At 38.5% G+C, this 25,075-nt stretch overlaps 1 protein-coding gene across 3 annotated transcripts in view; it reads right to left on the bottom strand.

Annotated features, from left to right (window-relative positions):
• Positions 1 to 25,075, bottom strand: part of CCDC91 (coiled-coil domain containing 91) — a 208,254-nt gene that overhangs the window by 3,868 nt on the left and 179,311 nt on the right. The window lies entirely within an intron of this gene.

Here is a 25,075-nt window from a genome sequence, read left to right as displayed (position 1 = left end):
GTATGTAAACCCAGGATGAGTTTTACAACCTGCACAGTAAACTCTTGTAGAGTTTACACTTATTTTTTTTTGACTCAGGCATGTAAGTGCCCTAAGTGTATTTGAAAAATGCATTCAGATTTTTAACTGAAGACCTGAAGTCATAGATCCCACTGCTTGGTATGGAATATTGCAAGTCATACTACTGTCAATAGCTTTGGCACTAGAGCCTAAGAAGAAAATCTCATCTAAGTGGGAGAAAATAGTTGTGAATATTTGTTAAATCATTTGCATGAACATCTTATAAACTAGAAGGAGAAAATAATGAAACCAGATGATTTTCAGTCTGACTTAATGGACTGTGCAGAATCCGTGCCTTAAGAAGAGAATGGCATGCTTATAACTACACTGCCTAGAACAGCTTTCTTTGAGCACGCCTTCACAGCTAGCAAAATGATTAATTATGGTGAGAGGAAAAATTCATTAGCAAATGAAAGTGGAAAAGTGTCAGTTTCAGCCATAGCCACATGGCTTTCACCTTTGAACCATTTTCTGTGTGTTCACAACATTCCTAGTGTGATGCTCAAAGACACATCACAGCGTGGGAAGGGGTATTGTTAACCATTGTATACAAAAAAAAAAAACCCAAAATAACAACAACCAAAAAACAACAAAACTATTTGCAGCAGGACCTACCCATTTTTCCTCTTGGCAGAGTATCATGACTTCATGACACTCTGGAATGATCCTTCTCTGAGACTCTGCTTAGTGACTTTTGCAGTGTATGAAGTTGTTGGGCACTACAGTAATGAGTTGTGGATAGGGTCCCTTAGCAAGTCTGGCTTCTAAACAGCTTGCAGATGTCCCTTATTTTTGACACACGCCCCCCATACTGCTTGCCCTAGCTTTGCTAGCTCTTCCATCTGGCACAGAGAAGTCATCTCATCTGCTTTCCTTTGTTGGCCACTGGAGAACTACAGAGCCACAAGACCTGGACGGAGTCACATCTCAGAAGTGTTTGCAAGAAAGCTAGAAACTCCATCTGCTTCTAGAAAGCTTTGCCTTGTTGACAAGAACAGAGATGTGTGTGGCTCTTGCAGCAACATGACCTCTCACTCTTCTTGCAAGTGGTCACAGGACAACGTGAGAAATAACTAGGGACTTGACACTAGTATTGTGAAAACAATCCTTCGAAGTCTGAAACGGAGTGCTTGAAGAGGGGAAGGAGTTCTGGCAGACAAGATTCAGCTATGGGTGAGTTTGTAAAACCTCATGAATGGTCTTGAGATATCTTTTGCTATGAAAATGAACCTTTTGCATGTTAGATGGTAGAGGATTCTCAACTCCTGCTTAATACCGCACAGAGATACTGCACTTCCATTCTGTGGGATACTGGAAAAAAGATTAAAAACTCTTACCTGTTTAAATCCTAGTCCATCCAGCTTGTTATAAGGATACTTTCTGATACCTCTGATTGCCTTCCACCTTTCATGGTAAAGGTAGGATTCTTTTCATCAAATTTTAAAAGCAAGGTGCCTAGTTGAAACACTGCTCCTCTGTGTCAAGGAACAGACACATTCCAGAGCCTGCTTAGCCCAGACATGTATTCTAAGCACCTCTTGATAGTGACCATTTCTCTTCAATGAACATAGAAAGCTCTAGATGATTACTCTAGAAAATATTCCTACCATAAAAACGGCAAAAGTTCGGTCATACAAACCACATCCCTAATGTACAGTGTTGTTTGTGTATTATATGTTACACTATAGCTCATCTCCTGGTGGAAGAGGCTATAGCATTTTTTGCACAACCAGCATTTCATTCTAGGTGAATTTTATGTTGCCAGGAGGGCATTATCAAGATCTCTTTTGCATTCTGCCAGAACACCTCGGCCCAGAGGGTAGAAGGATGAGCTGTACAGGGTACAGCATGAGATCAGTCACCTCACCTGAGAAGGACTCCCTCACCTCTGATGTAGCAAAGGTCCTTCCAAAAGGAGGAGGAATCTAACGTCTGGAAATAGCAACCTTGCTACTGCCCCACTGGAAGGGATTTGCCAGTGCCCCTGATTTCAAGTGACATGACTTTGTAAGCATGTGAATTTGGTGGGCATCAGCACCCTTATCATGCTCTACACAGTCGTGCTGGTTTGAGGACTGGTGCAGAGTGTAGGGGGTGCCTCACTGTGAATTCTGGAGACTTTTCATCAAATAAGCAAAATTCTTAAGGTACAAGTCAGTTCGACCTGCCTGCTGTCAAAGTATCCAGCTCAGTAGCCAGACTGATGAAGAATTAAAAAGAGCACTGGTAACTGAAAAAAACATTTACAGTGAACGACTATCAAAGCTGGAAATATCCAAATACTTAAAAGACTGGTAGCCTTCTTCTCAGTCATATCAATGGGAGTAAGGACAGCAGGATGTGGCCCTATGTTGGTAATAGCATTTTTAATTTCCAATTTTTTTTTTTTTTTAAGTAGATTAAGTAGGTTGATCTTTCCCTATGTGAAACCATGATTCATCTATCATGTCAATAGCATCATATTCATAAATATACCTCTGTGTCTGGTGTTTTCCACTGAAATTGGCAAATGTACTTAGAAAGAAGTGAAATGAAAATTTCAGGAATTTCCAATTGGGCTTAGCAAGTTGTGAAAGAAGAGTGATGACTGCTATCGATGTAAAGAGTTATGAGCTGCCTGGTTCTTCTGTTTTATGGAACAGCTTAGCCATAGAGCATGCCTACTTCACTGCCTCTGTGGCCTGGTTCTGTCCATGGCCTTAATTTTTCTGAGGATGTTATTCATAAATGTTCTCTTAATCAAGCTCAGCCCCAGAATTTTACTGTAGAGGCTAAACTAATTGCCAGGATATACAAGATGCCAAACCCTAGAAGGTAAAGCTAAAATTTGTGTGTCCTGGCTCAGAGAACCACTATGTTTCAAACCTGAAATAAAAAGTGAGTTTTTACATTGCTTAAATAGTTGATTTTTCCACTCCAACAATTAGAACTCTGTGCTTCTCAAAGAATTCACACTGTGAATAAGTACATCTCCTTCATTTTTTAATTTGACCAAAACAAATATCTGTCTCTCTTTTTAAAGGATTTTTTTTTTTAAAGGAGAAAGAAATAAGGATTTATCCCAAAATTATCCCTGGCTAGTGTGCATGGTTACCACACTGAAACAGACAGCAGTTTTCTGGGTGAAATGGCATCGTCCCAGGTGCCAAGACCCACATGGAAGGTATGCCAAAGACTGTGAACATTTTTATGTCTCTCCTGCCATCATAAACAGGAATGTTATATCTTTCAACTGGGCAACTGGCATATTCCCCATTGATTACACCCTTTCATTGAGAAAGGGAGAGATGAATGATTTTCTTTATTTTCACATGTAAAAGCTGCTGCAGGATTAGCAATCTCTTGGTTCCTGATAAAAACAAAGACTTAAAAACAAAATATTGTGAGATCTCTTAATATCTTGATATTATGTTCATAATATAATGTCATACTGGAATAATCTCACTCATCATTAAGGAGCTGAAATAGTGTTCAATAAGCAACATAACAATGCTGGGGCTTTTAGGTTCTAAGTCTGCTAGTCCTCACTTTTGCGACTGGGAAACATTTCACTTTGACATTCTCAATCACATGAGTAAGAAGAAGTGAAATGACATGAGGTGAGATGGTGTGAGATGTAATGTGTGGACAGAAAAGCTGATGAACCCAAAAAGCCTGTACACTTTTTCTCTTGGTATCACAGGTCACAGCTCCCAGCAAAACATACATCAGGTCAGTGAGTGCATTTCCCCATCCCAAATAGTTTTGCTGCCTGGGACCACAGTCAGCTTTCTGATATGGCACAGCCATGTTATCCACTGCTTCAAATATCTGTGAAAGAGCAGCTTTAGAGAAAGAGCTGTCTGCCCTTGTGGGGTTCTGCCCCTCCTTTACTTGGAGGCCATCTCTATGCTCAGGCCCCTGCCACTCACCCGAGTTATGTTGCTGGTACACCTGTGTCCAGATTAACACCTTCCTAATTTTTGTCCTTATTGCAGCCTGCTGATTTGACTTTCTGGCTTGATCTTGTACCTGTCTTGTCACTGTGGACTTTTTGATCAGTACTGGTGGATGGCTGTGGTTACTGTCACTGGACACTTTTGGGTACAGTAGGGCAGCTCCCTTGTTGCTGAGGTCTGTGCCCCTGCCTACCTTGCTATGACTCTTGGCTCCTTAAAGAGCAGCCTGACTTCACTGTTCTGTGATGCCTTGCCTCACTTCATCCTTTGATCACAATAGTTATAAAATACTGCTATGAAAGCGTATGGGACTCTGTGACCTTGAATAATGAATATTACTGATTCAGGTGGAAGCTTGTTCTATGATCAGGAAAAATTCAAAACCCAGCATCTACTAGGCAGCTGCATTGGATAGATATCCTCATCCTAAAGGAATAACTCCTATCCACCCCATTCCTCCACAAGATACACTTGAAATGTGTCACTTGTCCTCTGGAGGCCCGAAGAAGATTCTTTTGTGCTGGGCAGATAGTTCAGGACTCTGGAGGCCATGTCAGATGAGGAAAAGCTGGAAGAGTTTAGTCAATGAAAGAAAAATCTGTAAAAAACAACAATCAACCAACCAACCAAACACCAAAACCCAGTGGCAAGCAATGGAAAACACTAATTTTATTTCCTTTATATCAAAGCCACAAGGAATTTTGCCATAGACTTTACTAAGAACTGTTGAATGTAGAAGTATGTTCGTGTCAGCAATTCTTAATTTATCCTTGCCTGTATTTCAGAGGAGTCATCTAACATTCTAGCACTACTTGAAGGTTTGGATATGATTGAGTACCATGAGCCATTTGTAGCAGGCATGAGTTAGACTTTCTGTATGTCAGAAGCAGACCATGTGTGAGTTAGATCCAAAGCATTCATACTGAAGGTTATGTTCTTTTACAAAAAAGTCCACTCGATGCAGAATTGCTTTTCACTGCCTTCTTTATGTTGAGAAGTGGTGTCCAAGCCTAAAATGTAAGTTTAGCAGTGATTTTTGTGCAGATGAATATTAATATTGCACCTATCCTTCCCACAAAGTGACTACAAATAAGCAAATATTAGTTTTAACACCTTAAACCTTTGTCACATCAGACTTGTTCTCAGCAGCAAAACCAGGCTCTTGCTCAGCTCCACTTCACTCTTTTTCTTTCTGCCCTTATGCTGCCACCACAAACCTACCTTCCCACTACTGCAGGGTCATAATGAAACAGAGGAACTAAATTAGGGAAAAGCTGCAGACTGAAAATAATCCATCAGGGAAAATAATGAGTTGCCTAAAAAGGATCAGTCAAAAAGGGGGTCCTGGTGGACAACAGGATGACCATGAGCCAGCACTGTGCCCTTGTGGCCAGGAAGGCCAATGGCATCCTGGGGTGTATTAGAAGGGGGGTGGCTAGTAGATCGAGAGAGGTCCTCCTTCCCCTCTACTCCGCCCTGGTGAGACCACATCTGAAATATTGTGTCCAGTTCTGGGCCCCTCAGTTCAAGAAGGACAGGGAACTGCTGGAGAGGGTTCAGCGTAGGGCAACGAAGATGATTAAGGGAGTGGAGCACCTCCCTTATGAAGAAAGGCTGAGGGAGCTGGGTCTCTTCAGTTTGGAGAAGAGGAGACTAAGGGGGGACCTCATTAATGTTTATAAATATATAAAGGGTGAGTGCCATGAGGATGGAGCCAGGCTCTTCTCGGTGGCAAACAATGATAGGGCAAGGGGTAATGGGATCAAGCTGGAACACAAGAGGTTCTGCTTAAATTTGAGATAAAACTTCTCAGTGAGGGTGACAGAACACTGGAACAGGCTGCCCAGGGAGGTTGTGGAGTCTCCTTCTCTGGAGACATTCAAAACCCGCCTGGACATGTTCCTGTGCGACCTCACCTAGGCGTTCCTGCTCCAGCAGGGGGATTGGACTAGATGATCTTTTGAGGTCCCTTCCAATCCCAAACATACTGTGATACTGTGATACTGTGAAAAAAGCACATAAGTAATTGTGCCAAAATAATTGAGAGGGCAGTCAGGGAATGGCAATGAGCGGTTGGTGTTGAAAATAAGTGTAAGGAACAGCTTAAATTGATTTTGTCACTGAGAAAAATGCCTGTGGAACTTTGACACAAAAGCCTAAGCACCTTTGACTTCTGCAAGGCTTGCAAATTCAGGCACAGATTTTGAGATAAAGCTACAGCTCCTTGTTTTCTTAAAGGGGTCAGAAATGTTACTCTTTTGTCATAGAAGTAAAGGGATACATTTGAGCTCACTATGCAAATTGCAATAAACCCTTGAAACAGTCGATTTCCCTGTTCCAATTTTTCAAGATGCTTGAGTACACCTTATAATATCCTCGTCTCTGCTTTAACTTAAGACATTTGTGCACATCATCACTAGACTGTTACTGCTGTGGATTATTCTACACAATAAATATAATTTCCATGTATAGCTAATATAGCTAATTAGTGACATTAGACACTACAAACTGCATAGTTGAATGAAAAAATGAAAAGTCACGTTGCTTTTTCTTATGCAGTTGAAGATTCTGGTGGACAGTTCAAATTTCAAACTACAATTAAAAGAATGCATTTTCCATGATGATTCTTCTAGGAAAGACCAAACATTCAATGAAAGTGTCCAATGAGGGAATATAAAGACACTTTTGAACTTTAAAGGAATAGCTATGTGACAGGTAGTGATTTGGTTTGTTCAGTCAAGTCTGTGATATTATAACAATGGATGAATATGAAAAATGCTGTTTTGTGATTCTGGATAAACACTGAGAACTATCAGTTTTGCCCAAGTTATCGGGATCCTTCAGGTATAGAAAAAACTGGGTTGGGAATTGCATAAGATGAGTGACAAAAAAAGGAAATCACATGAGGCTGGAGCTATGAGGATTGCTGCTTATGGTGTTTTGGCAGCTTCTCAAACCGGAAGCACATAGCATATGAAAAACAGCAATAACAAACTCCAGGTACTGTTGGGAACTGACTAAACTGCCAAGATGGCAGCTTCTGGGACCCTATGCACATAGAGAAGGCTTGTGGCATGCCACCCTCCAGTCAGCTGCTCACAAAATTGTACAGGGATGGTGTTCACTGCTGACTCACACTGGCAGATAGACTTTATTTATTCCAAGCATGATATAAGAGCATTTGGAGCGTGTTTTTGGAACAAAGGAGACTTGCAGCTGCAGCAGAGGAATCCCCCAGAGAAAGTTCCAAGAACAGTTAAACTTGAGAAGAATAGTTGGGCTCTGTCCGTATTGTGGCTATTGAAATGACAGAAGCCCATAAGTGGGTTTGCCTCAACTTGCAGCATGTACAGTCTGTTCAGAAAAGTGTGGTAGTTTTAGCTGCTTACAAGCACTCTCCTGACTCATATCAGTCTGTCTAACAGATGAAGCATTTGCAAAATAAAAGTCTGCTTGTTTGTTGTCTATCTAACCTTCTGCATTATGCCAGCACTGACTTTATTGGCTTCAGTTGCTCTCTCTCTGATGAAATCTTTTATAAAGCTGGAAAGGGGACTTTGACCACACATAATTCTCATGTTTATATTGTTTTACACTTGTCCTCCATTGAGTACAAGTTCTTACAAGAACTACAGGACAAGGAGACTCAGAGTCTGAAGGTGTCCCCTGGCCATATAGTAACCTTGCAGTCTGGTCTTCAGGATCTGCTGTGGATCTTTTTATAAGTTTTCTCCACAGAGGGAGCTGCCATTAAAGGAATTTGTCCTTACACTGGGTCATATTCTTAAGTGGCACAGGTTGGCACAGCCCCAAGAAATCTGAGGGAGCTGCCCAATTTACACCAGGTGTGCAGGAGCTCAGTGTGTTTTCAAGGAGTACATTAAAAAAAAACCTCCCACTAACAAGGTGAGATCATTTGTTGGCATAGTCTCGAAACAGAAAAGATCTAAAAGACCAAGCTGACGTGTTACACCATGTTATAATGAATAATAGAAGTCTCTATGTAGCACAGAGCTAGTAAATACATATTTTTTTAAAAATGGACAGACCTCCATCAGCCAGCTCTATGCTCTTCTGCCTCTACCGCCAAACATGGCCAGCAGAGTCAGAGCTCTCAGTTTCAGGGATTAGCAAGGCTGGGGCTGCTCTGCAAGGGAGAACAAGCCTGGAGCCAGGCCATCCCCAGCAGAGGGAGTGATGGTGCCTTCACCAACCAGGGCACAGTTCCAGAGCTATTGAACAACCAAGTCAGAGCAGGATGCTGATAACAGGGTCCATCAATAGCCTAAGGCAAGGCAAGACAAGGTCATGAGTGAGGTCCATCCATCCAACCACAGTCACAAGTAGTTTTAGGTTATGCACCACATTCCGAAGTTGATCAGCACATGAATGACACAGAGTAGCAAACAAGGACTGTATGCAATTAGTTTGACTTTCTAGTGTTTTGTGCTTCTCTCTTTATAAGACTAAAATAAAGTTCAGCTTAATCACATAGTTGTTTAATGAAACTTGGCAACCATTTCTATTATTTGTACTTAAAAGCTTTGTTATGCTTATGAACAGATATTACAGTTTCTTCAGATCACAGAATAACGGGCTGCATCTTCATTATCACTATTTTTAGATGCACAGTTAGTTAATTTATTATTATTATTAAATAAGTTAATAAGTTAATTTAATTAATATTTAACTAATTAATAATTAATAAGTTAATAAATAAGTTAATTTATTATTAAATAAAACTTGAATGCTATCTCATAATACAGCTATCAACTTTAAAGTCACTTGGATTTGAATGAGAAAGATTCTCCTCCTTTTCCTTCAAAGACAAAATTATCACAACATGTATTTCAAGCAAATGAAGTCTGTCAAATAAACTCCTGCCAGCAGGTGATTGCAGTACTTTCAAAAAAAGATGGCTGAATCAAAGGAGCAAGGAGAGGGAGAGGAATAATCTCATAGCCATTATTGGTATATAATGGTGATATAAAATTATTGAAGGCATAACTCAGAAGAGCTAAGTTAAAGGATGCATACTGCCTTCAAGAGTGCATTGCGTAAGAAGCAAATCTGAAGACACTTGATCAAGAATAGCAGATTTTACTTCTACTTGTAGCTCCTGGAAAGGATCATATGAATCGAGATGATCTAAGGATATGAATAGAGATCTATGGAGTCCAGCCACCATGTAAAATGCCCCTGAAATATTTATTTTAAGTTGGCTGGAAGAAACTATGTTTCACATTGCTGAACTGGATCATAGTTCATCAGCAGGTGTCTATGATATCTAGAACATCATACTGTAATTAGATATAATAGCAACACAAGACTTGAGACTTGATTGAACTCATGACTACAAGGCAAAAGATAAAGACCTGTTCTTGAAAGGGCACAGGCCCACAAAATTTCCTCTCAGAGATACTTGAACAGAAGTAGTAGGGAAGTCAACAGTGAAGTACTTTTCTTGTTGACACATATCTACACATTGAAACCATATCATCTTTGGTGAAAATTTTCACAGATTCTAGAATAGAATTTCTGGCCAAAATAAATAAAGAAATGAAAAAAAAAAAAAAAAAACCAGCAGGTGTTTAGGAGACATAAGCCCCAAATCAGGTTTTGTTTTCAGGCAAGGATATAGTGCCAGAGTCCAATGTCAAACAAGATCACCCAAATTAATAGGGAGCAGGGAATTAACCAAGTTCTACTACATCTTGTGTGAAATAATTTTCTCCAACAGACTACAAAATTCTCCTCTCAGTTGTAGTAATTTCTATGTTTACTTAGAAATCAGTTACTCAGGGGCTTCTCTGTGGGGAAAAAAAAAAAAAAAAAAAGGCTTTCAGTCTCTTCTGGCATGAAATTAAATAAAATGCCAAAAGATTAACTGATTTTCAAAATGAAAACCATTGTTTAACAACAAGTCCTGTTATAGCAGAAAGTCTGTTTCTTCTGGTCAAGCCAGAGAGGTGTAAGGGCCCAGAGAGCTTCTCCCCATCTGGGGATGGGCTGCCTGGGCTCAGGGTTAGCATATCTGGGGGCAGCCCCCTTCTCTGGATGATGTTGGGGCCCAGCTCCCAGACTGCTCTGGAAGGCAGCAGTTGTGATTAGTCGTCTTTCCATGGAATATGCTTTTAAACTGAAGCTCTAAGTGCCTGGATCCTGCCTAAGCTACTGCTCCAGCTTAGACATCTTCTTTTACAAGTTCACTTTTAGACACCCAATTCATGAAAAACTATCATCTGTTTGTCTGAATTTAAGACCCTCTAGGAACTATGGACAAAATGCTGAAATAGATTTTTGTTTCTAAAGTGATTCTACCTAGGATGGGTATATATAACTTGTCCTATCACTCCTGCTATCAGAATATCGATACAGTGTAGGAGAAAAAAACGATATCATTGCTGCTTTGTTCATTAATTTAATGAATTAATAAATTAATTTAATAGCAATTCTTCTAATGAACTGTCATAGCTGGTATAATTTTAAATGAAGTTTTGATACTCAGCACATTTATCATTTTGGAGACAGAGTAAATCAGGCTGTAGAAGTGTTCCATACAGGACATTAAGGACATATCTGCTGCCTTGTAATCATCCAGCACTGGTGTGTCTCAAGTACTCGTAAGTCCAGCTGTGGCTTTTTCCAAAGGAAACACTGATGAACCTTTTGTGCTGTTTCTAAGCCATCATCAAGCTGTGGCTTTAACCATTCTGTTTCCCTTGAGGTGAGGCAGGTGCATTTCCTTCAAAGAAACAACTAGTAGGTGTGGGGGTGCCCCTTGGAATAGGTCTGCCCACACAAATTCTATCTTGATTCAATAAAAACCCCACATATGCTATACCAACAATTCACGGGAAAAGAATTAAAAACGTAACACTACTGGTTTTTACACTTTGTTACAGACAATCACAGCAAAAAAGCACTGCAGAATTAGTGACACAAGACTTAGAAAAGTTTAGCACTTCAGCCAGTTATGTGTGTGATCCCTTGTGCTTGTAGATGGATATAATTATCTCTTTGACAAGACAAGAATACAATTATTTCAAATATTGTAAAAATATTGTGGTTTTCTCTGCCCACGATAGCTGAGAATATGGTGGTCAAGATGCCTGCCATGCAGATGTGGAACTGGCATTTGATTTGAATTCCTCTACCTCCTGGTAGATTTCTTTATCTCCTTGATTACTATGGTTTTGTGATCTGATATCTAATGAAGAAAAAAAAAAAAAGAAAAATATTTAGTCTCTCTCAGGAATATTTTGGAAATCTTGAGCATTTTGCCAGGACAGGAATACCACTTTCTACCCAGCTTTACATTTACTCTCTTGGTTTTATTTCCCCACCTTGTTTTGAAACTGGCATGTTCTGCTTAAAACATTGATATGGCCTTGCCAGCCGTGATGACCAAGACTGCTTTGCCCTCTTTCGTTGCCATTTGCTGCATCTGATTGAATTTTGTGCTTCTACTGAATGCATGGCCTAGAGCCCAAACCCCACTGTTATCCATCCCGAGTAGAACAGAGTTAATTACTAGTCCTGCAGAATAACAGGAAAACCACAGAATTTCTTACAATGAGAGATCATAATAATTTTTCCATCTGTGGAAGCTTTTTGAGCCATAGCAGTTCAAATGTAAGATTTCTGATGTAAGTCACCCAGATGTTCACAGCTTTTATTTAATTAAAAAGCATAAAAGCTAGGTATGAAAAAAGCTAAATTATCCATGCTTTCAAAACACAGAAAGATTAAATCAGTTTCAGGTTGTCACGAAAGCAGATTGTGGTGGCAATTGCAGACCTCTGTAGTTGCAGATAATTAACCCTAATTACTCTGACATACTATTACCAAAAATATTTGGTTGCCTATGATGCTTGCAGTGCATAAGATTGACAATTTTGCTCACTTCAGGCTGTGTGGTTTGATAGCAAAATATATTTCACCAGTAGAGTTGACAAAAAAATTTGATTGTGTAGCATGATAGCATTTTAGCAGCCGTGCTCATTCTAACAGTTCACCTTTTAATATCCCTGCATCTGAACAAACACCTCTACATGCTGAGGCAAAATATTCAGAAAAAAAAAAGTGGTAGTTTCATTTGATATTCTTGATATTTTGCCAATTAATATACCATACTCATCTAATTCTTCTTTACTAGTCTGGCAGAATGAGGAGGAAAACAAATTTTATGAGTTCTAAATACCAACATGAAAAGCCTGACAATCAAAACCATTTTTCTTCAATATGAAAGAAAAAAAATATATATATTTAAATAGTAGTGGGATAGTGAGACAAGAACAACAAAAGCCTCAAAGCTGCCAGCTAAGGCCAACAGTTTAACTATTGCCATCCTGAAAATCTCATTCTTTTATTTTTTGTTTTTCTCTGTTTGCGTAATATTGAATTTCAAAGGTTGGCACATCAGTCTTAACCAGAGATTTTTATGGCTTATGCAGAACTGTAACATGATTTTCATGTGAAATACAGACTTTTGGGATAATAGATTTAAAGCTACATTTTCGGAATTTTTATTTCCTCCCCTTTCTTGGGATGGGAGAGATCAAGTAATAGAAAGAAAGAGCTTGGGATTAAAGTCACATTCCTGATGTTTGCTTTAGAAAAAAGATGGAGCACCTTCTGATGTTAGTGGGGTGTTTTAGATGCTTGGTCACTGTTTATGTTTTCCTCCACTTTCTAAAGCATTCTGAGCAGCTACTGAGATTGTGCTTTGTGCTGCATTCTGTAATTTGATCCCAGGTTACTACACCGCAAGTCACACTCACATCTCTGCCTGAGGATCTTTATTAAAACTTTTTGTCTTGCAAAATAAGCAGTTCTGAGCCCCTCCTGGTGAGTGTCAAGGTAACTTACTCCTTCTCATGTCAACTGTAAGATTCAGGCCCCCGAAATACTAAAACTAATCTACATCTTTAGTCTTAAGTGAGAGGAGGATCAGCCTTGTCTTGGAGTGCCTATCCATCTTTTCATGCATTTCAACACATTTCTCAGATAGTTCTGACTAATTTATAAAGAATATTGTAATTCTCAGAAATTTATTAACTTGGGACTTTATTTTAAGATTTGTGTTATCAATATGCTATTGGTTTTATGACATTATAGTAGACCCTAGTTAAAGGTTTCAAGTTCTGAAATCAAATCAGAATATGGGAAGAGTTTTAGAAAGACTCTAGTAAAAGCTTTGTCTAGAGCAGAAGAGTTTTCTGTTACTATTGGCATTGAAATGAACATAGCTGACATCTAGCAGCTGTTTAGATGAAAGTGTTGATGAGAATGAAACATATTTACAACTGTGCTCTGCAATAAATATTGCGTATGGATTGCCTCTGCCCATGCTTGCAGTTAAATTATCTTCAGTGTTGGTTGTGATGTAGTTTTCCAACCCAGGCAACACTGAGAAAGATAATAAATAGTGGTGAAAAAAACACCCTGAAATGCGTCCAAGAAACTACACTACAGCAGTACTCACGGCATTTTGATTTTCACATTAGATACTTTGATGGCAAGGTAACACAAAGTATTCTCGCCAACACTTCTGGTTGTAGCAAGTATTTTATGTGAAGAAAGATCTTTAGGTCACTAGTCTTTTAATCCATTTCTCCCATATTTCTTCCATGGAAATAAATGCTGTTGAAGTATGAAGAACTTGCTGCAGAATTTTCCTGTTATTGAGGTCTTCTCCCTCCTTGTTTCTCAAATTCCCAGTAGTCTAACCCACAATATAGTTCTTCAAGGAATATTTTCAGTGATGATCTGCAATTACAGATTATTTACAGGGAGAGGAAAAAAATTGATTGTTTGTTTGAAGCCTTAAGGATAAGTTCTGACATCAGCAAATAAATATCATGTACAGAGGAAAATTAGCCAGCTAGTGTGACATATATTATTATATAATACCAGAATATCTGAAAGTAGATGGCATTCTGAAATTAAAGACACTTGCATCCCAGAATAATTTTTGTACTTCTAGCTTGGAATAATTCTTTGAACGAAATGACCTCTAAGCCAGATTGACCCAAAAAATGGTCTTTGAAGAAGCATTTTTTCTTCTCTAGTTGTTCCAGCCAAAATCCTATGAAGAGTAGCTCTTCAGTAAATAAGAGTAGTATCTCCAGTATTTGATGTAGGTAGAGATCTTTGTTTCCCACTTTCTTGTCCTGATTCCTTGTTCTGTTACAATAGTGCAACTGTAGAAACTCAGGGTTCCTGTGGTCTCAAAGCAATAAAACAGAATGACGAACATAGGTCGGAGAGTGTAACATCTTCAGTGCAAGAATCTTGTCATTGTCTAATGTTGTACAGTAGTGGAGGATAGAGGCTTTTGGACTTTAACAAAATGGTGTGGTAATTGAAACCTGAAGCAAGCAGTATTTATGTAGATAAAATGTTTTGGGTGTGGTGCTGCCCGCTTTTGTTCCTTCCACGTGACTATCCACATGAACATAATTTGCTGTCAGGAATACTCTCAATAAATTTTAAGGAACTTTAAGAGAGTATTCATGAGAAGCAAACTCCTAATTCAGACAGGCTGACTGAATTCAGTCAGAATGAATTCAGAATGCTCATTCACTACAGCCCTACTTGGGACCAAACAATGCCATGTGATTCATGCATCCAATTAAAACTGGACAACAAAGATCAGTTTTCAGTTTTTAACAGGAAGCAGTTAAGTCATTTATAGATGTGGCTTTGCAGAACAACTAAGCAACAAATGAATTGAAGAACACTCCAAGTATCTCATGGATGTGCTGAGAACATTAAGAGAGACTAAATTAGGATATTAAGAATTATTCAGAAAGGAATAATAAAACAATATACAGCAAGCTGTTCAGGCAAATGGGAGAATTGAAGGCTGAGAAAAAGGTAGATTTGCACAGAGCGATACAGAGAAAATATGGTTTCCATCAGGCTTGCGTATCATGACTGAATTTCTTGGTGTTTAAAGAGGGAGGAGCCCACAATGCATATCTTTCTTTAGAGAGGCTTTTGCTATTCATTCACAGGAAACTTGGCACAAAATCATTATGGTTGAGACTGGTACATCATGTCTATGCTCAGCTCATGATTTCTTAGCTGAATTAAAAGAATGTTGGGAATGGAAGGGATGAAAACAAACACACCTTTGAAGCTGGACACGGATGCACCACCGAAGAGTGAAAAGTATAGGAGAGACCTGGTTTAAATGATATTCCTTCCAGAGATACTTGAGGCCAGGGAAGACTTCAGTTACCCTGCATTTACTTGACCCAGTTCTCATTTATGAATCTGAACTCTGACCTGACATGACCACAAGCCTGGGAATGAGCTATTACTGCTTTTGGGAGAGAGAGTGTTGATTTTCTGTTCAGTATTTCAAAGCATTAGTGTTCCAGGCAGGAGAGTCTTTCATAGTTATTCATTAGGCTGGTTGCTTCTTGGGAGGTCAGTTAATCCCTCCCTCACCTCCATGTTCCCTCGTTTCCTTTCAGCCTCCTGAAGACTTGTCTCCAGCCAGCCAGGATCCTCTGCCTGGGTGTTACCAGATGGGAACTCACAGAATTAATCCACATACTTTCCCGTGGAAGCATAGAGAAGAGCAGGCATCATGGAAAGGTTTCAAAATTACAGATCTAGAGGGGGCAAGGTGTTCTAGATTTTTGCTCATGAAAGTGTTTAGAAGCATGTTTCCTACCACCTAACAGAGTCATGTTGGATATCCTGGTGGACCGGCTTCATTTTTTCTTTAAGATATGCTTCTATAACTAATTTATAAGTTCACCAGAGGTCTGTTAGCTAGAAATAAATTTCAAATAATTATGATGCTACAGCTATTTGCTCTTTATTATGGAAATAAATAAAAAACAGGCTTTCAGAAAAAAAAATTCTATATCTATATCTATATCTATATCTATATCTATATCTATATCTATATCTATATCTATATCTATATCTATATCTATATCTATATCTATATCTATATCTATATCTATATCTATATCTATATCTATATCTAGCTATAGCTATAGCTATAGCTATAGCTATAGCTATCTATATCATCTATATCATCTATATCTATGTATGTCTATGTCTATGTCTATGTCTATGTCTATGTCTATGTCTATGTCTATGTCTATGTCTAAATCTATATAGATATGGCTGGGGTAACCATTGCTGGGTTCCTGAAGATAATAATACCCCAATGTCTTTAGCATTGCAGTGTATGTTTTGGCTGCTGGTGGCTCAGTTTTTCAATTAGAATCAAAAACCATCTTCAGGTAAATTTATAAACCTAGACAACGATATTCTTGTTCTTCATGAAAAATCGTATTTATTCAGTCTTTAAATTTGTGTACATAATTGCTTTTAAAGAGCGCAATGATGCTGGAGCTGGGCCATATCATGTTTTTAAAAAAATATAGGAACATGATTGAAAATAGATCAAGACACTTACATGAAGATGCTGATAATTATGTATCATAGGACAAGCAGCCCCAGGATGAGGGGAAGTTCAACTCAGCTGGAAGTGAGGGCTCTTTTGCTTTTTTTGCTGTCTTGTGCACTGGGCTAAGGAAACACATTCCTTGATCTACCCCAACCACTAGCTCCTAACACACTACGGGGAATGTTTTGTCTCCCTGTCATTGGCAAACAGAGAAAATAATGGGAGGTGTTTTTTTTGCAGCAGCAGGTAATGGGGCAAAAGGAAGAACGATCTTATCTGACAGTAAAGTAAGTATACTCAGAAATCCACAATAGAACAGCTCTTTAGCCTCATATGTTGCATTCAGGAATAGAAAAGCTTCACTGCAGTATATGTAGTTTCTAGTGAAGAAACCAAATTTTAGTTACCTCTGCTGCAATGACTGTAGGCTGCCTCCTTTCACAGAAATGTTAATAGCGCACTATGAACTGCAAACCATTTAGTTGATTTTGATGTGTTTTCAGGATGGCTCTTCCAGCTTATGGAGAAACCTCTGGTTCCCCTTTTAAGCCTTTACCAGTCTGCAGCAGCGAAGTTGAACCAGTCTCCCTTTTTTCACTTTTTCTGTAAAAATATTTTTCCAGTCATTTTCCGACAAGAACTGGAAAACTGCAGTGTCAAGGGAACATTGTCTCACACAGTGGTCAAAAGCAGAAGAGACAGAAGCTAATTTATTTACAAACGTTATGAGAGTCTGTGATATCAGTGGGTGTAATACAGCAGAATCAGGAAAGAATATTTTCACCTCTACTTCAAACTCAAGAAATCTGAGTATGCAGGTGCTTAGGAAAAACCAAACAAAAATACATTAAAAACTGCATACTGGTTAACCCTAGGATTTATCAAAAGCCATTAATTCTTCCCTACCTTCAAATACTCAGCCTGCTTATAAACAAAATACTTTGCTCAGCTTTGGTAGCAAATATTGTGAGATTCCACTTATATGGGATCTCAAGCCCTGCTTCTTTGAAGCAATTGCTGATATCTCAAATATCTTAGCATATTAAGTATCTCTCATTTGTAGGCACAAAGGAATTCCAGGTTCTTCACATACTTTCCACTATCTACATGAATTGCTTCAGTATCTGTGTGAAATAAATAAAGAGACTGTTGCTGTGGAGAAGTCAGTGTTGAGTGACTAGATGTAGATACTTAGCCTGTATTTAATACCTGGCACCAAAAAGAAAATATCTGATTATCTGCGTCATTGATGGCACATTGACTACTACAGTTGATGAGGCAGGCAGGTTAATGTGTACCTTGCTACACTTCAACAAACAAGACCACTGTGAAGAGATGCTAGTGAGACTGTGAGACAGGAACACTGATGATGCTAAAACATAACAACAAAGGTTGGAGTATGGACTATACAGATAAGCTTCCTTTCAATTCAGATTTCCTTCAGAGGGAAGGAGCTTGCTAAGATTTTTTTATTCTTTAATACAGAATACTGAACATGCTGAAAAATATTTTTTTTCAGACTACTGAAAAAATTTATGCCTTTCAAAACTGTCTGCTAGACAGAAGAATTCTCAGATTTGTACAATATGCTTATTCAATGATGAAGTAATTCTTTTTTTGACTTACAGTGTCCTCTCACTTTCCAAATCATTCTAAATTTATTCAACTTTTTTTAAAAGAGCTGATAATTTGTTAGTAAAAAAAAAAAGAGATAAGATTCTATTCTGCAACTAAGGACCTACAGTATTGATTATGTGACTTTAAATGTGAAAACTGAGGAAGGTCAAAGAAATATTTTCATTACATTACAGTGCAGTTACCTGAATTAAAAAAACCTGTGTAGTATCAATATGGTTTTGATTTATCTTCTTATAAAAAGTGATGGCTAGCAAGAATTTGGATTCAATGTGGATACGACAGCTAGCATTAAATAGTAGTTTACATTTTCTTGACATATTCTGCCTGATTTTTTAAAAAAATTTCTACAAGGTTTAGATTCCAAACATTTCACCCTTATTTTTGAAATTTGTAAGTCTTATTTAAATAGTACATCCTGTGAAGTATTATCACATATTGACTACTTTATCCTCTTTTTCTCTCATTTCCTAAACATAAACCCAAGTAATTTATTCAGATACATTTATAATTTCCATCACAGCTTCTTGATTCTTAATGATTTAAATCCTACCAGTTTTAAAGATGCTTAATATTCTTACTCATTGCTATAAATCACTATTCTGTTGTTTGAGTAAACTGAACATGTTCTGAGCATTAAATGTTTACTGGTTATTTATAATTTAACAGCAAATCTAATCTAATGAGAAGAAGTCTCAAGGAAACAAGTATATTTTCCTTCTGAGAGGTAAATAATTTAAGAATCATTTCAATGTTAGGTCATTCACTAGTCATGATCCTGATTTAAATATGTAAACATTCTGATTGTGAACAGCATTATAAGATTTACTGTTTCTTTATTCTTCCCTTTGAATCATGTAACTACATATTATTTAGATATCTTGGAAATAAGGAAGAAAAGATGCGAAATATTTCATTACAAAATGCACAGTTCTTTTCCTCAGATATGACAAGTCTCTAATTGCTCTGCTACCAACCAGGATGCCTAAGAGACTGGAGCACTGCTGTTATTTATTTGAAATCTCATGGATTCAGTTTTGACAGGACAGATAAATAAGTCAGAAAAGACTGAAAGATCAAGCTAGCTGAAAATTTACACTTTACTGCTGGAGTCCAACAAATTACTAGTCAAAATTTCAGTTTCTTTAAACAAACAAAAAAACATACAGCATAAAATAAAACTAAAGTACTAACGTGAATATAAAAAAGGTTGGAATTGAACTGCTAGGTAATGCAGTTTATAATATAATACTTGCCTGTTTATTGTGTTTATTGGTGGTAAAAATAAATTTTGATTATATGTTATAAAAAGGGGCTCACCAGTATTGGAATGCCATGTGTAAGATGCTGTGCGAATGGTGATAGACACAATAGCGTATTGCCTGATGCTACCTACATTGTCCAACAAAAATTATTTCTATGCTTTTCTTTCACAGAATCACAGAATGTTAGGGATCAGAAGGGACCTTGAAAGATCAGCTAGTCCAATCCCCCTGCCAGAGCAGCAACACGTAGATGAGGCTACACAGGAAGGCATCCAGGTGGGTTTTGAATGTCTCCAGGGAAGGAGACTCCACAACCTCCTTGGGCAGCCTGTTACAGTGCTCTGTTACCCTCACTGTGAAGAAGTTTCTTCTAAAATTTAAATGGAACCTCCTGTGTTCCAATTTATACCCACTGCTCCTTGTCTTATCATTGGTTGTCACTGAGAAGAGCCTGGCTCCATCCTCATGACACTCACCCTTTACATATTTATAAACATTAATGAGGTTGCCCCTCAGTCTCCTCCAAGCTAAAGAGACTCAGCTCCCTCAGCCTTTCCTCTTAAGGGAGATGCTCCGCTCCCTTAATCATCTTTGTGGCTCTGTGCTGGACTCTCTCCAGCAGTTCCCTGTCCTTCTGGAACTGAGGGGCCCAGCACTGGACACAATATTCCACGTGTGGTCTCACCAGGGCAGAGTAGAGGGGGAGGAGAACCTCTCTTGACCTACCTACCACCCCCCTTCTAACACACCCCATGATGCCATTGGTCTTCTTAGCCACAAGGGCACAGTGCTGGCTTATGGTCATCCTGTTGTCCACCAGGACCCCCAATTCACAAGTTATATTTGCATGAGGTTCCTTGGGTATAGGATGATAACCTTGTTACAGGGGCTATAATGTTCCCAGACAAAAAATTCCTTATTCCAACAAGCAACTATGAAACACTTGTCTATTAAAACAAAACAGGTTCTGGGGTGAGAGGGTAGCAAATAAGCAAAGATATGACAGTATCTGTATTAGCTGGTCAGATTTTTGAGATAGACACTGTGGCAAAATTGTTGGTGTACCAAGATTTTTAATCCTTGTATATATTACTATTAGATATTTGGTCTCTGTACTTCAAAAAATATTTAGACTATATGGCCAACTGAATGGATTATGTACCTTCTTTTACTTTCTCACTCTTTAAAAGATGAAAATTTGAAACAACCCTGGTGGGACTGGAACCTGTTTCTTCCAAGCAACCTTTTGTTTTGAAGTGGATGCTTAAAGAACTGAAGTCAACCCCTTAAATGTCCAGTTTGGGATATCTCACATGATCTCCTAGGAAACTGACTCTCATTCTACAACCATCAGCATGCAGCCTCAAAATTTTACTTATACACTTGGAAATGCATAGATTATGCCCAGAACCATACTTCTCAACTTTGTCTGCTCCCACTTTCTGTATCATTGTTCTTGAGAGACAAACTAAATTTAAAAATGACCCAATCCTTTGCTGGACTACTAGCCAATTCGGTCTGGCAGCAAGATGCATACTTCAAGTCAGAATTGTCCAAATGTGAATAATGAATTCAGATGCATTTATTTTCAGAGATGATTTTTCAGTTGTGTATATTTAAAAAAAATCTTGGCTATGAACCCAATGAGAAATTTCTTTAGAGTTTTTCTAAACTAATCTTATTTTTATAGACAAAAGTGTCAGCTCTGCAGACATTCAGGGCTGTATAGCTAGGTGTTCATACTTGTAGAACACACTATAATGGGTGTCCTTCCTTGGCGACATAGCCATGGCAAGACACAAAGCAGACCTTCTTTTTGCAACATAGAGGAACACATAATTATTTATATCTTTCCTTAGTGGACCACCGCCGTGGTCAAACTAGATACCAAGCTGTGAAAACACCCTTGACTCATATTAAACCCATGTTTAGACAGTGGAAGATGTAATTTTTAATAAGCCTTACCATGTCCATGTGTTTTATTTATTAATGTCACATTGGTAACCATAAGTCTATCACTTGGAGCTGTAGAAGCTGTGCTCTATGTAACTTCAAGCGAAACACTGTCTCTACTATCTGCATTTCTTAAAATAGTTTTTTTTTTAATAATAAAGTATTTCCAAGAAAATACAAAACATAGTTGATTATAATCTAAAAAAGACTTCCCGTTTGGATTTATGTCTTATTCTGAGGATGAAATGGTGCGGGCACAGGCAGCCTGTAAGAGAAGGGCAGGATGTGAAAATCTCCCTTTCATTACGAATGGACTTGTCTGTCTTCTAGCTGTGGAATGCCAACAATGAGAACAATTGGTGTCCCTCTGGCCAGTTTTCAGACAGGGACAGATGAATGGAAGCAGCCAAGAAATTTCTGAGTGAGGAGGAAGGAATTCATAGCTGTTAGAAACAGGGAGCCTGAATTTGGAAGTTGCAAGTATGACCGAAACACCTGCTTTCAAGCCGAAATCTTATTAAGAATGGAAACTGAGGGGAAGAGATGCAATAAATGGTGAGAAATTCCTGTTCACTGCAACACTTTCAAAGACAAGTCTAGGATGGAAAAGCTCTCTACCTAAAACTTTGGCTCAGATGAGGTCAAACAGTAAAAATCCCCTTACCTTCATCCCTGGATTATTGCCCCTCTTGGACAATTCTAAGATTTTAAGAGCTGGAACAGGGCATACTGAGTAAAACTTAGGCAAAAGCCTTAAAAATGTCACTATAATAAAATGATATTAGCTTCATGACTCTAGCAGACTTACCTCAAAGGGATTTTAAATTAATTTTCCTTCCCTATAGTAAAACCAATGCATTGCAGTGAATTCCTTGTCCTTCCTGCAGCCAGCGTGACAAAGCTACTTTGTAAATGTGGTATGTGCCATAAAGGCCTGGATGGCAAAGGTTACAGAGAGAGGCTGCTGCCAACTGGCCCTTGGATCTGGTTAAAAGAAAAACATCTTGTTTTCTTCAGTGTAGCTGGGGACGAGTGCATCAATTTGGTTAATGAAAGTATAGGTCTGAACAATAGCATACAATTCAGACTCCATACCACTGTCATATCTCCGAATTTCCAGGTTCAAGTTCCTTACCTCATGGCCAGTCTCATGAGTTGTGTGATCCCATTCAGTTTTTGCCCCTTTGATATTAGCAACATCAACAACAAACTCCCCTCTTTAAATCAGTTTTTTTTTTTTTTTTTTTTAATTTTAAGAACAACAAAGAACACGTGTCAGCAGTGGATAAGACACGAGCCAAAGTCTACAGGCTTCTGGCACTGTGGCTCAGTTTCTTCCAGCTGAGAAGTAATAATTTGACACCTCTGAAGCAGCAGGACCTCATACCCTGACAACTGCAGCCTTGTTCTACAGCTCTAAGCCATTCAAACACATGACAAAAATCACAGTCAGCAACATCCATAGTAGATTTTTTTCCCACCTTAGCAGTTCTTTCTTTCCTCTGATGTGGGCTTGGAGATAGACTCTGCGGTATCACTGTTAAGCTTTTCATTTATTTTTCCACGCTTACCCACACAGAAGGAAACACTCCCTTTTAGATGCCTGTCCAAATTATTCAAGAATACTTTTGACAGCTGCCAAGTAATTTAGAATGGTACCTTCTTAACACCTTCTCAAAACAGACCTGACAACCCCGAAGAGTAGAGCTTACCCTCACATTTAACCATTCTGTGCATGCTGAATTTACCAAAGCTATTAATTTCACTGAAGCACAGTTTTTTTTCTCTTAGTTGGCTGAAGGGGCTTCATGTTACTCTCAGCTAGAGTGAACATTGCCATTTACAAATTACTATAGTTTTTCTCCACTTGGCACCACAAAAAATTGTACTGTGGCTGATAAGACCTTGAAAGAATGGGGACTGTTTTATAGGATACAATTACTTTCAGAGGATGACCCATTAAAATACTCGATGGGTTTTGCAAGAAACATACAAGCTACTGAACTTGTCAAACTGAAGTCTTGCTTTCAAGGGCTTGCTTGTATCACTTTAAAGTTTACAGTGCAGGAAATATGAATTTATGCAATTGGTTTAATTCACCTGCCTATCTGGGTTACCTTTCATTTTAGGAAACATTTTTTCTTGCCTTGATACAGAATAATCTACCAGAAAATAAGATGTGAGGCTAGCTGACTCCTTTTGCAATGCTGAGAAGTGGTCCATGGGCAGAGCAGGAAAATCCTGGCACATGTTCAGAATCAAGGCTGTCAAAGAATTTGGCTCACTACCATTAAATACTGATAAAACACGTAACTTCAAAGGGAGCTGTCACAATGATTCAGTTAGAGAGCATATATCCAGGAATGCTTTTAGATATGCAGCCTTCTTTTAGTGTATGTGGCCATGAGCAGAAACCCTTGGAGACATGAGTATTTGATTCAGAAAACTCGCTCAAAGTGAAAATAAAATAAAATAAAATAAAATAAAATAAAATAAAATAAAATAAAATAAAATAAAAAGCAAGCTCCCTCACTAACCTAAAACGTTACGGCCCTGTGAAATACATGGATATATAATACCTAGGCAGCATAAACCATCTGTTCATTATTATGCATAAATACATCTCTCAGCACTAGACATCTTAGAAAGTAGATTAAAAAAGAAAGCCCAGAGCACCAGAGCACTGTTAAAAAAAAAAAAAAAAGAAACCAAACAAACAAAAAAAAACCCAAAAGAAAACAAAACAAAAAAACAACCAACCAACAAAAACTCAAAACAAAACAAAAAGCAGGAAGGACCTGTCATTGCTGCATCAGTTAGCTAACCTTTCTACCTTATCTCTCACTCCTAAGCCTCTGTTAACTATGTGTCCAAGAAGTGGGGGAAAAAATAATAATTATATATATATATATATATATATATTAGTAAGGAGCAGGCTCAGGCAGGCTTACATTTAGTTTGTGGCATAGTCATTTTATTGAGCAGGCCTCTTTCTCTGAAGGAAGCTGACACTTAGAGGTTGGAAGAGTGGGGCAGTATTTTGACCTTCGGGCCAAGTCTCAAGAGCCTCAGATCCCAGTCTCAAATAGGAACACAAGTCTTAATTATTGCAAAGGGTGTTGCAAATCAGAAATGTGCTCCAAATTGACCAGTACTCCCAGACTACTACTAATGACAGCTGCAGAAAGACCAGAGACAGACAGGAAACTTCAGTTGTTCCATTTGAAGGGTTGTGACAGATCTCCAGGATCGGCTGATGATCTGTCTACATTGCCTGCTCTATATGGAGTGTAGCTCTTAGAAATTACGGGTTTTCTTCTGTTTCAAGCATTCAGTGTGGCACAGGGATATTTTTAAGAGCTCTGCAACATGGTTGGACTAGGCTAGTATTGGACCTTCATGAAACAGATGAGTCAAGAGAAGTCAAGGAGTAGGGTTAGCCATTCAGCAGGTGTCACCCTTCCCTCCTTATTCACTCCTCACTCTGTTTCAGCATGGCATTTGTAGGTATGATGTTGTCAAACTACAAGTCATGGTCTAGTCAGATGTTTTAAAGGCACAAAGAGATCATTAATTTTAGCAAGATGTGATTTGCCTTCCTTTCTAATCTCACTCACAGATAAAGTCGTACTACCTAATTGGATTGCTTCTCTCGTTCAAGAACCCAGAGAGCCTGACTGAAGAGGATCTTCGCTGTCACAGTCTCCAAGGAACACTGCCTGCATTTCTAGTAACTACTATTAGTAACAAAAAACAACTGAGGCCTCCTTTTCTTTCATTATGTC

The sequence above is a fragment of the Columba livia genome, chromosome 1 (genome assembly GCF_036013475.1).
Source record: "Columba livia isolate bColLiv1 breed racing homer chromosome 1, bColLiv1.pat.W.v2, whole genome shotgun sequence".
In the NCBI taxonomy this organism is placed as follows: Eukaryota; Metazoa; Chordata; class Aves; order Columbiformes; family Columbidae; genus Columba; species Columba livia.
Note: the sequence above shows the minus strand (reverse complement) of the source record. Positions and strands in the feature narration are given on the sequence as shown.